This window comes from Bubalus kerabau, chromosome 21 (assembly GCF_029407905.1).
Source record: "Bubalus kerabau isolate K-KA32 ecotype Philippines breed swamp buffalo chromosome 21, PCC_UOA_SB_1v2, whole genome shotgun sequence".
NCBI lineage: Eukaryota > Metazoa > Chordata > Mammalia > Artiodactyla > Bovidae > Bubalus > Bubalus kerabau.
The window spans coordinates 9,806,198-9,819,182 of NC_073644.1; the positions used below are offsets into that span (position 1 = coordinate 9,806,198).

At 42.0% G+C, this 12,985-nt stretch overlaps 1 protein-coding gene across 50 annotated transcripts in view; it reads right to left on the reverse strand.

Moving 5' to 3' along the window:
- LOC129636178 (uncharacterized) overlaps positions 1-12,985 on the reverse strand; it is a 431,707-nt gene that overhangs the window by 372,308 nt on the left and 46,414 nt on the right. For 6 of the 50 annotated variants that reach the window (XR_008706731.1, XR_008706727.1, XR_008706724.1 and 3 more), the window contains one exon: positions 8,017-8,246. The exons of the other annotated variants lie outside the window; for them this stretch is intronic. The gene's annotated coding sequence lies outside the window, so the exon portion shown is untranslated. The remainder of the gene's footprint in view (positions 1-8,016; positions 8,247-12,985) is intronic. 50 annotated transcript variants of the gene reach the window in all.

Sequence of the window (12,985 nt, forward strand, 5' to 3'; positions counted from 1 at the left end):
CACAGGAAAAACCATAGCCTTGACTAGACGGACCTTTGTTGGCAAAGTAATGTCTCTGCTTTTTCCTGGTATCATGGAACTCATAATTCAGAGAACTCCTTTATTCTGATTCTCAGTCTCACTATAGTTGCTCTAACTCACTTGACCTTAGGGAATATTTTGTTTAAGAAAAGAGGTGTATATGGTAAAAATTATAATGGACTATAGCCTACTTACCTCCTATACTCCCCACAAATACTTCAGCAATGTCTGACACATATGAATACATACTCCATGTACATATATGGAGTATATTAAAAAGCAGAAACAAGTATATTCTATATGTATTATTCAGTAATGTGTGTTTACTTCAGCATCACATGAAAATCTCAGATCAGCACATGCAGATCTTATTTTTTCTTAACAGTTACATAATACCCCATATAGAAAATAATGCCAGCTATTTCCCTTAAGGATCTTGTGTGTGTGTGTGTGTGTGTGTGTGCACGCACGCTATCGTGTCTGACTCTTTGCAGCCACATGGACTGTAGCCCTCCAGGCTCCTCTGTCCATGGCAGAGGAAGCAAGAATACTGGAGTGCGTTGCCATGTCCTTCTCCAGGGGATCTTCCCTACCCAGGGATTGAACCCCTTCTCCTGCAGTGGCAGGCAAATTCTTTAGCACTGAGCCAGCTGGGAAGCCCCAAGGATCTAACATACCCCTGAGTTGATTCTTCTTGTTCTAAGTTCTCCCACCACTTTCCCACCAGTTCACCCAAAGTCTGAGTAAACTTCAAAGCCACAGCCACAGAAGTTGCTAAGTATGTACACACAAACACACATATACAAAAATAAGTATTTTTGAAATAAGGAAAGACAGGCTAAGACATTGATAGCTAAGGGAAAAAACACTTTCAAAAATCAAACCCCTCTTATGAACTCATGAATTCTATCATTTTAGTAGTGTGATTTTGTGAAATTAAATGCTTTAAATACCACTGTCATTAATTTGAAAGCACATTTTGTCTTTAGAAGCAGTAAACAGAAACAGATTTCAAGCTCAGGCTGTGTTTGGTTGGCCTGTAAACTTCAAGGTCAGGACAGTATCACTCACTCTGACATTTGGGATTTGCTGCGGGTGTTCTTTTGTCTAAATGGAGCATTTCGCAATGCAACTTGGGGTGCAACCATTAGTTATACTACGAGAAAATTGATTTCTGTGGGTAACAGAGTAACACATGGCACCGCTCAGCATCCATGAATTTAGAGAATACAACCTGGTAATATATCGAATGCTTATTGAGCAAAGCAGAAAATTCTAATCTTGGTAAGCCACCGGATCTATGGCCTCTCAGTGCCCAACAAGCACTGCCTCAAAAAAGTTCACATGAGGAAATCATTTCCAGCATAACATTCTTCAGATTTATGATCTGGTGTTTCTCCTACACTATAAAATATACTGTAATGACGATGTTAAGTCATCATTGTGTTCTGGAAAGGGACCTGGATTTGGACTCAGACGGCGCTCCCTATTTTGGGCTAGGTCCCTGCACATGTTCTATTTTCCTATCTCTCAAATGGGAATGGAAAATTTGGTACACTCAAACTGGTGCATAAGAGAGACACAGAAGCACTCTGCATTATGTAAAGCACAGAAATAAACTAAAACGTCAAAAAAAATGAGGACATTAGGGCAGAAATGGGCTGAATCATGTGCATGGAACATGAAAGAGTATTCTTCACAGCCTGGAATGTAAGAAAGTTGAAATGAAAGCAGTGGCAATTTCCACCCAGGACAGGAAATCGGCGTTGATTCCCACTGTGCTGAAGATTGGCTGAGCATAAGGAATGTTTGAGACATGACAGAAGACAGAACAGTCAAAATACACCAGGAAATCTCTCCTTTTTACTCCAAAGAAGTGAATATTGGTAATATTCTTGGCAATTTCCTTAAAATCTCACATGAGAATTTTATATATGAGGCATACGCACTATTATAAAGGATATTTTGTTTCACAGTCAACAATTTGTAGTTAAGATCTGAGTTAAAGGTTTTACATAAATTGAGAGAAGATGTGAGCAATCATGTGAAATATATAATAAACTAAGATTTTATCAAAATGATTTTTCTAATAGTCAAGTTGATTGTGACCAAAAGATCTTCATATATCCTTACCAGAATTATGCATAAAATATTTCTCTCTGTATCCAGTTACACATCTATTCATACTTTGGTCTGCGACCACATTCTTTACAACTGATATTATGTAGGGAGTGTAGGACCCCCAGCCTGGAACGTAAGGAATGATAGGATTCTTTGACTGAGAAAGGGACTTGCAACTCACTCACTTTCTAGATTGAAATATATTATGAAGTTTGGGGAATATGGTAAGCTTCAAGACATCATCATGAGCCTATTGAACTTCCCCCTGATTTTGTAAGAAATGTCTATGTAAGCTATTGGCTGGGCTGAATTATCATCAGCAGATTCTGAAAGGAAAAATCTGTTGCAAACTTAAAAAAAAAACCACAAAGAGCTCAATTGTTTGCAGTTATAGGATTTAGGTTCCTGCTTCCTTGTGAGCTATCATTTGAGGCTACTTTTAGCTCCCAGAAAGGCCCCCATTCTCCACCTTTAGCCCCTGGACTGCAAGGAGACCCAACCAGCCAATCCTAAAGGAAATCAACCCTGAATATTCATTGGAAGGACTGATGCTGAAGCTCCAATACTCTGGCCACCTAATGCAAAGAGACGATTCATTAGATAAAACCCTGATGCTGGGAAAGACTGAGGGCAGGAGGAGAAGAGGATGACAGAGGATGAGATGAGGATGGCATCACTGACCCAGTGGATATGAGCTTGAGGAAGCTCCGGGAGATGGTGATGGACAGGGAGGCCTGGCTTGCTGCAGTCCATGGAATTGCAAAGAGTTGGACAGAACTGAGCGACTAAACAACCATCTAAAAACCCACAACAGGCAGTCAAATCCTTCTTTTTCTTTGAACTTTTGACTCCCATTCTGTGCCCAGCCAGTGGGAGATCTCTGCTTTTAAAGGGCTCATCAGTTTAGGTCAGACTTATCTGTATCATCTTCCTATCGTTAGGTTAACTGATACATTTAACTGCAAAATTTTATCACAATAGTACCTAGGATTCATGTTTGATTGCATAACTGGACAAAGATGTGTGCACAACAATGGTCAGGAATTTCAAGTTCACTTTAGAACTCAGCCTACCACACACTTCCAAACTCTACGTAAAGGTACAGTCCATATACTGGCGTGGCCAAAAAATTTGTCAGGTTTTTGCATAACATCTTATAGAAAAACCTAAACGAATTTTTTGGACAACTCAATACATACACATGCTTGCATCCTAAGGAACTGCCCTTTTCCCTATGATCCTATAAACAGAGAAGCTCACTAAGCTATCACAGGACCTAAAGAGCCCAGTTCTGTAGCTAAGCCTCCCTGCTCTTGGGTTTGAAGGTCCAGGACCAAAGTCCAGTGTCCCTAGATTCTCAGTAACTACGGCTCCCAAAATGCTTTTGGTGACATCTGATTCTAGGGCAGAAATATTCTGCATAGTAAATTTGTTGTTGTTCAGTAGCTCAGCTGTGTTTGACTCTTTGGTGACCACAGCACATCAGGCTCCCCTGTCCTTCACTATCTCCCACAGTTGGCTCAAATTCATGTCCACTGAGTCAGTGATGCCATCCAACCAGCTCATCCTCTGTCACCTCCTTCTCCTCCCGCCTTCAATCTTTCCCAGCATTAGGCTCTTTTACAATGAGTCGACTTTTCACATCAGGTGGCCAAGGTACTGGAGCTTCAGCTTCAGCATCCATCCTTCCAGTGAATATTCAGGGTTGATTTCCTTTAGGACTGACTGCTTGGATCTCCTTGGAGTCCAAGAGTCTCTCAAGAGTCTTCTCAAGGACCACAGTTACATAGTAACACCACAGCACACAGCATACCTAGAGCCCTGAATTACTGGCTTTCTACATAAGTATGTGTTTCCACTGCTCACTTTTAAAACATTTGTTCTTTAGACTCAGTGAATAATATTTTATAATATAAATGATGTATTGATACTTAAAAGACAACTAATACTCCTCAACTCTTGGCCCTGTAGGGTTTAGCCCTAAAGTATTCATAATATTTTAAAAATCACATGAAGATTCACAGGCCTGATGTTTGATATTTACAATATTAACATCGAGTAATTTCCTACTGCTTTGTAATTAGAGTCAACTCCCAAGGGGTAGCACATAATTGCTCATTTTGTAGATGTGGCACTTCTGGATCAAGAAGTGATTAAAATATTTATACTGCACAGCTTGTTCATTTCACTTATATTATCAGATTAATTTACTTTGATTCTCTGTGCATCAATATTTTTGCTTTTCTTCTTTAAAATGTCACTTCAAAGAAAATAATTTATTATAGTCCTAACACCTAGTTTCACATTTGAAATAAAGAGGTAATAGATTAATACAGAGCCTCTTCTATGTTAACATATTGCAAATATATTTCCTATATACAACATGTAAAATACAAAATACAAAACACTCCTTAACATGCTTAGTCACGCCTGACTCTTTGTCCCATGGGCTAAGCCCACCAGGTTCCTCTGTCCATGGGATTTTTCTGGCAAGAATTTTGGAGTGGGTTGCCAACTCATCCTCCAGGGGATCTTTCCGATCCAAGCACTAAACCTGCGTCTCCTGTGTCTCCGCATTGCAGGTGGATTCTTTACCCACTGATTCTTTAACCCACAAATAGTTAAAATCATTTTGAGTAAAACATCCCAAAATATCAAATACTGATTTGGTAGTGACATACAGCTTAAAACGTTTGTGTATGTGAGAAAAGCTTTTCCAAACTGAAAATATTTCTAATCATTCTGAAAACTTGAATGCTAGAAATAATTTACTGTCTTACCTTCTAGCATGGTCTATATCATTCCATTCTCTTTCACATGTATCTGTGTATATTTACCTTGGAGAACTTATTATTCAAAATGGAATTTGTGTCAATACTTTTCCAGCTCTTATAAATTCCTTTCTGTATTTTACCTTGGAATTTTCAGGCCCGGATGCTGTGTTTGGGGGAATACTTTATAATTACTAGATCTCTGAACAGTTTAATGAAAGTAGTCCCCAAAATTACACTCAGGAAGAGATCTACATTCGGAGACTGGGTTTCAAAGCGTGGTATTTCAAATTATCTGAGTTACAAAGTCAAAAGCTAGTAAGGAAATAATTACTCAGGTTTGAGAATGCGCTGCCACGGCCTCATCCACAACTAAGTAAATTAGCTTTGGGCACTTCTGGCTTCAGCTAAAATAAAGGAGTGAGTGTGAGAGGTTTAATTAAGTGACCAAAACACAAGTCCCCAAGTCCCCTTTTAGTTGTCTGTAAGAAACTATATTACCAAAAATCAAATCTGTCCACAATCAATTTTAATAACATTTCTGAAGTACATTAAAGGAAATACAGAGTTCAGCCTGGGGGTCCCTGAGCTTCTAATCTGGAGCCTTGCTGCCCTAAGGAGAGCCTCAAAGACGGAAGGACTGTCAGAACTCGGCACTCCTGTTAACGTTTAACATTCACTGTCTGCAGTGCCTGATGCCATGAAAGCAAGAGAACAGAAGCTTGTCCATTTAGACCCTAATATCTCCTAGATGACATTGTTGTGTGTCACTTAAGCAAAAGAAAAAGACAAGAATTAAGTTAGGAAGAGAGACATGCTGAAATATGAAAGCACAAAATCTCTCCAGCCAGCCAAAGACCACTGTGGTCAACATTATTGATTTTACCTGCAGGCAAAATGTTCCTTGTTGGAACAAATGAACCAAAATAATCATTTCCAAACAGACAGAGAGAGAGGAGGGGAGCCATGTAAAATGTGGGAAAGGGCTCATGTAAACAGGGAAGGAATCCTGGAAAGACCCAACAATGAACAGTGGAGTGCCAGGATGTAAAGCTCAACTCAATCTCTTTCGTAAGATGTGTTGTCATTCAGTTTCTGAGTTGTGTCTGACTCTGCAACCCCATGGATTGCAGCACACCAGGCTCCCCTGTCCTTCACTATCTTCCGGAGTTTGCTCAGATTCATGCCCATTGAGTTGGTGACGCCATCCAACCATCTCATCCTCTGGTGCCCCATTCTCCTTTAACCTTCAGTCTTTCCCAGCATCAGGGTCTTTTCTCAATGAGTCAGCTCTTTCCATCACGTGGCCAAAGTATTGGAGCTTCAGCTTTAGCATCAGTCCTTCTGGTGAATGTTCAAGGTTGATCTCCTTTAGGATTGACTGATTTGATCTCCTTGCAGTCCAAGAGACTCTCAAGAGTCTTCTCCAAACACCACAATTTGAAAGCGTCAGTTCTTTGGCACTCAGCCCTCTTTATGGTCCAACCCTCATGTCCATACATGACTACTAGAAAAACCATAGCCTTGACTATTTGAACTTTGTTGGCAAAGTGATCTCTCTGCTATGTTTGTCATAGCTTTCTCTCTTATGAAAAAATATACATTAATAAAATAAGTTTAAATTACATGTCACCACATACTTTCCACTCCAGTACTCTTGCCTGGAAAATCCCATGGATGGAGGAGCCGGGAAGGCTGGAGTCCATAGGGTCCCTGAGGGTCGGATACGATCAAGCAACTTCCCTTTCACTTTTCACTTTCATGCATTGGAGAAGGAAATGGCAACCCACTCCAGTGTTCTTGCCTGGAGAATCCCATGGACGGTGGGGCCTGGTGGGCTGCCGTCTATGGGGTCGCACAGAGTCGGACATGACTGAAGCGACTTAGCAGCAGCAGCAGCAGCACATACTTTAGGAGAAAGCTGGGTGCAACACGGAGGTGAGTCCAGGACAAGGTTTAGGGTTTCTCTGAATTCCTAAAGCTTGCCTTCAGTTTGAGCAAGGAGAAGGCCAGAGGACGCATCCAAACCTGTCAAGACGTTCAGGCAACAGCGGTGCCTTCAGGGACAATGGCATGTTGAGTGGGTTTGTCTCCATACACAGGTGTGTACGCACACACACACCAGCACCAGTTTCCAAAGAGGGTGGTAGTGAGACACAGGTGACCCTTGTCCCCCCAACCAGGGCACAAACACTCACTCTTCTCCTCTTCTGGATCCATGCTTCCACACTCAGAGTGTCTGCTCTATGTCAGCCCCCCAAGACCCCTGCCATCATGACCCTTACCCCCGTCTCTCTGCGGCTCAGTCCTGACATTACCTTCAGTCCAGTCACTTCTTCGTTCCTGTTGCCAGAAGTTTGTAGAGACTGACAAAGGGATGACAGGATGCTGGTAAACACACTGTCACCCAAACAGACCCGAGTCCCTCAGCTATGAGGTCTGCCGGTGTCCATGATCAAGGACTCCCAATCAGGGCAGACAGCACCCAGGCAGCTGACCCGACCTCAGGCATGGGAAGCTGGAGGAGATGGACACGGCTGCCTTCCAGGATCCAGAACCACCTGCTGCCGCACATCTCTGAAGCTGAGTGGAGGGGCCCCGTGAGAGGAGCTTTGCTGATCAGCAGCCAAGAGTTGAGTCCTTGAAAGCCAGAGAAACTGCCTCCCAGCCTCTGTCTTCTTCCTGCCCTGAGGTGCTGGATTTGGACTTCTCAATATGAGACAAATACACCTCCTCAGACACTGCCCTAGCTGTCCCTGGAAGGGGATGGTTTTTACTGAGGGGGTACACAGACCTTGACGAGTCATTTTCTCATTTTTTGAGGAGCATCTCAACAGAATCCTCCTTTACTGGAGAGGACAGTGAGGGTAAGACAAAGATCTGATCTGCATGAACGCCCCCACTGTGAGATATCTAACTAATTACTTACCGCACCCATGTATTCCTTCAACATTCATTCATTTTAAGAAACAGAGTCAGTGTCCCTACTGTTGGAAGTTTCTCATTGTTGCAGAGATCTATGTTCCAGTTTCTGTGGCCCTGCAGAACACTTTCCCCACCTGCCTTAAGGCTCCGAGCACACTGGAATTACTGCTTTACTTACAGAAGACTGGACGCTTCCCAAGAACAAGGACGTCTTTTCCTCAGTGTTCTTTGCCCAGAGCCTAGCACCCAGCCTGGCACGTGGTAGGAGCCAAGAAACACAGAAAGATGCTCAAGGACAGAAGGACGTCCGGGGTCCAGGAATACGGGTGGGCTGAGGGCCACGCCCAACTTTGCTCTTGACTGCCGACGACATATCCCAAAACATTTCACCTCTCAGGTTCCAGCAAGCTATTTGTAAAAGACAAAGATGAGTGGGCACTTTTCCAAGACACTTTTAATACTAAATGCTTACAAATTTAGCTCAAACTTCTACCAGGAATGACACTAATATCTACGAAAAGAAAATACTCTTCAAATCCCAGTAAGAAAATAGATAGTGTCAACTGAGTTGAAAATAAATCCTTTTATCCTCAACATTATGTGATTTTCAGTATTGTGCTGCCTCTCCCTGACCAGAGATGACATGCGAGGGAAACGAATTAGGCTGCCTGTAACTCCTCAGTCGGCCAATCCTTTGTGGTCTAAAACACTGCTGCTCCTTTTTCACACTCTAAAAGGAAAACCAAGGGCTGAAATCCATGGATATCTTTTAATCAGCCTTTATTTTCACATGCCCAGGCAAAACAACCAGATGAACCTCATCCTTTGTGTTCTACAGAAGACTTGACCCAGAAGTCAGATTTTAATATTTAATGAATGTCAGCTGAAATATTTCATTTGCCATTTTATATAAACATATTTCTATAATTCTTTCAACACGATGAATTTCAAATTGTAAATAACCCTGAAGGAGTCAACACCCGTGGTTTTCTGCTAAATAGCCCCCAGCCCATGGAATTAAAAAAAAAAAACGTCCTGGCTTTTAGCATGTGCTGATTTTCATTGTACAAATACTTCCACAATGGTCAATTTCAATAATAATAACAACTAGCACACAAAATTCCCAAATATTTAAGAACTGGCTTTCCTAATCTGGTAGTAGAAGACTCCAGTATACCATTGGAACACTCAGATTATACAAAACATGTATCCATTACTGCCCTGAACCTCTGCTCTAAAATGTTGCTACAGAGAGTATAGCCCCTGAATGAACAGCACTGGCAGAATCTCAGACAGGTGCTGGGAATCTTCAGTGTTCCTGGTGCCTTACTTTTGTAAATGAAGCTTATTAGAATAAACCATGTCCGTCTGTTTGAATATGGTCTGTGACACTTTTTGTAGCAGAGATAGGAGAAGGAAATGGCAACCCACTCCAGTGTTCTTGCCTGGAGAATCCCAGGGACAGGGGAGCCTCATGGGCTACCATCTATGGGGTCGCACAGAGTCCAACACGACTGAAGCGACTTAGCAGCAGCGATAAGCAGAAATTTTATGGTCCACAAAGCCTAAACTAGTTACTGTTTGGCATTTCATCAAGAATCCATCTCCCAACTAGGAGGTTGTTGGAAATGCAGACACTCAGGCCCCACCCCAGACTGTCTAACAGGATCTCCAGTTGACCAGGTGTTCAGACAGTTCTCATGGAAATTCAAGTATGAAAAGCCTTGGTCCAGATCATGCCTAGATGACAGGGGCACAGGAGGATGTGCAGATCAGAAGGTGTGTGTGTCAAAATGGGCTTCCACTGGACAAACAGAGCCAGAAGGGGCTTTAATTTAAGGCAGATGCCTTGAGGAATGGCTAACAAGATTGTAGCGGACTGGCAGGGTCAGTTCAAAGCCGCAGGCTAAACCCTCAGGAAAAGCAGGAAGGGACACTTGGGCACAGAACTGAAGTTCCTATCCAAGGGCAGAATTTCCTCTTCCTCAGGAGATCCTGAATTCTACTCCTAATCCCCTTCTACTCATTGAACTCCCTCTGATTATCTAGAACATTCTCCTTTATTTAAATCAACTGATCACAGACTTTAATCACATCTGCAACACAATAAACCTTCACAGCAAAACCTAGATCACTGTCTGAATAACAGGTGGCTATCTCTCTGCCAAACCGACACACGAAGTGTGCACCAGAGCAGAGCAGGAATATTAATAGCTGAGCGAAAGGAAGGCGCTAGACATGAGACACCAGAAAACAAATGCAACACGAATTACCTAGTTCCGCATCTCCAATTCCTAATACTGCAGAGGGGTAAACATGACCCTATGGGTTTCAAGTAGTAAAGGCAATTCTGATATCACAAAAATGATTTGTGATATAATATTCTATAAACTCCAATAAACCTCAGTAAAACCATCTTAAGAAGTTAGGTGGTAAAAAAAAAATTAGGGAAATCCAGCCCACGAAACTTCTCTGGTCTCCAAAAGAATAATTTTTACATAATAATGAATGATATCAATGAGCTCTCCCCACTGGATCTTAATGTAATATAAAATATGATTTATTCAAAGATGAACCTGGTAGCTGTTAAATCTAAGGGATTATTTTTGGACTCAATAATCAAAAATATTTTTGAACTTTTAAAGGCAAAAAAAAAAAACCCCACAAAATAATTTTTTTTTAATTGAGTTAAAATTGTAAAATTTCCAATTGTAATGAGATGCTAGTCGAAACAACTCTTTAGATTTCTCCTGGGGTCTTTGCTTGCCAAAGACAGCATAATATTTTCTCATTATTAGCTCTTCAGCAGAAAAGAAGCCAGATATCATGTCCTTTTCCACCTCACTGAGGAAAAGGCATTTTGAACCAGCAATTTAGAGCGTCAGAATGAAGGGGAGATGACTACGAAATTCACAGTGATGCATAATTATTCCAGGGAAAGAGATGGGCTGTGAATATATCTGTTGATTCTGCTTCAAGAGCAGTTCTCCTGAGAAATCTGATTTAATAAGAGGGAAGCTAACCAAACAAGTCTGTTGTGGAACACAGACACCCCATTTCTTTATTGTGTCATGGCGCTCTTAGAGAATATTTGTGTGACCACCAAAATGAGATATCAATAGGGTACACTGAGGCTTCAATCATCTTACTACGTCAAAGTCTATAGTAATCTCTATATTTTAATATAAAAAATCTATGTAGATTGAAAGACAATGACTATTTTAATATAAAATTTTGACCCCTGGGAACATCCCACATTCACCCTGAGACACAGTATAAGTGCTGACCTGTGAGTCAAGCTCCCTAAAAGGAATCTGAGGAACCAGAACAGGGATTCTCAACCAACTGAAGGACAGACTTTGCCAGGGTGCTTTGTAGAACAAGAACATCTGTGCGGGATTGCAAACCTACGGATCCAAGCAGTGAAGCCCCGGGGGTGGTGGTGTTTAGCCACTGAGTTGTATCTGACTCTTCTGCAACCCCATGAACAGTAGCTTGCCAGGCTCCTCTGTCCATGGGATTTCCCAGGCAAGAATGCTGAAGTGGGGTGCCATTTCCTTCTCTAGGGGATCTTCCCAACCCAGGGATGGAACCCACATCTCTTGCATCGTCAGGCAGATTCTCTACCACTGAGCCATCTGAGAAGCCTGGAGCCCAGGGGTAGGGAAATTGAGAAGCTCGCCAGCTGATTTCAAGGGAGTCAGGGTGGAGAAATAGCAGGCAGGCAGAACTCAGACAACGGCCTGAAAAAATATGGGAGGCTCCATTTTACTTGAAAGCTGTTGCTTTTCACAGAGAGAAACAGAAATCGCGCCTGTTTTTTGGTTAAGCACTCAGAGCGGGCAGTGTTTGCAGGAGAAGTTGGGGTTCCAGGGGCGTGTTGTTTATGAGCTTTGCCTCCAGAACACTCAGGTCCCCTTTCCTGTGTGGCCACTGCCACCCAGCTTCTCAGGTCTGAACTCCCCCATTCCCTTCAATCTCCTTCTCAGTAACCACAGGGCTCTTTTTAAGATGTCAATATAAATCAACTCACATTCCTCTCACTTCAAATTCTGCTAGGTCCCTACTGTTCTCCAAACACCAGGAGTTTTAACCTAACACAGCACTTTTCTGGATGGACCCCGTGCTCCCAGTCCACCCTCTCCTTCCCTCCAGTTCCATGAACTTTCTCTCCATTCCTCAAATCCACCCGCCGCACCTCCCATCCCAGGGTCTTCAAAAATGGTAACTTCCCATCTGTAAGCTCTCGTGTATTAAACCTTGTTCAGGTCTTCAATCAAGGGTTCCTTCCTGGGGGAAGCCTTCACTCAGCCCCTGTAATTTTATAGCACTTTACACAGCTCACAAATACCTATTTATTTGAGTGATACAAGTGTACATTTCTCCTGCCACATCTCAAGTCTCATGAGAGCAGCAGGGATACTCCTTCTGATCTGACTTCCCCTCAACATTCAGCACACAGGACTTTGCCCCCAGTAGATATGTTGGATGAATATTTTTTGTATTACACGTGACAATATAAAGAAACTGCTCAGCCCCTGGAGCAACTCTAGAATTTCATCTACCATAATTTAAGAACAAGGTAGTATGTTCTACTTATGGTATGTGAAGATCTATTTTTAAATTGCTACATTTAAGATAGAAACCAACAAGGATATGCTGTGTAGCTCAGGGAACTCTGCTCAATGCTAGGAGGTGTCTGCAGGGGAGGGGAGTTTGGGGGAGAATGGATACATGTATATGGATGGCTGAGCCCCTTCCCTGTTCACCTGAAACTATCACAATACTGTTAACCAGCTATCTGCCAATACAAAATAAAAAGTTTAAAAAATATGAAATATACAGGTTCGATCTGTATCCCAATTAACACATATTCATATCTTGGGCTACGATCCAAAGTAAATATCACAGATATTATAAGTTTTTATTTGGAATAGTATTGGCGATTGTTGGAAAATCCTATAGAGACAAATACAAAATCACAGGTAGGGGAGGGATGGTTTGGGAGTTTGGGATTAGCAGATACAAACAACTGTATACGGGATGAATAAACAACAAGGTCCTACTATACAGAACAGGGAGCTATATTCAGTATCTTGTGATTAAACCATATGGAAAAAGAATGTAGCTATGTATAAATGAATCAC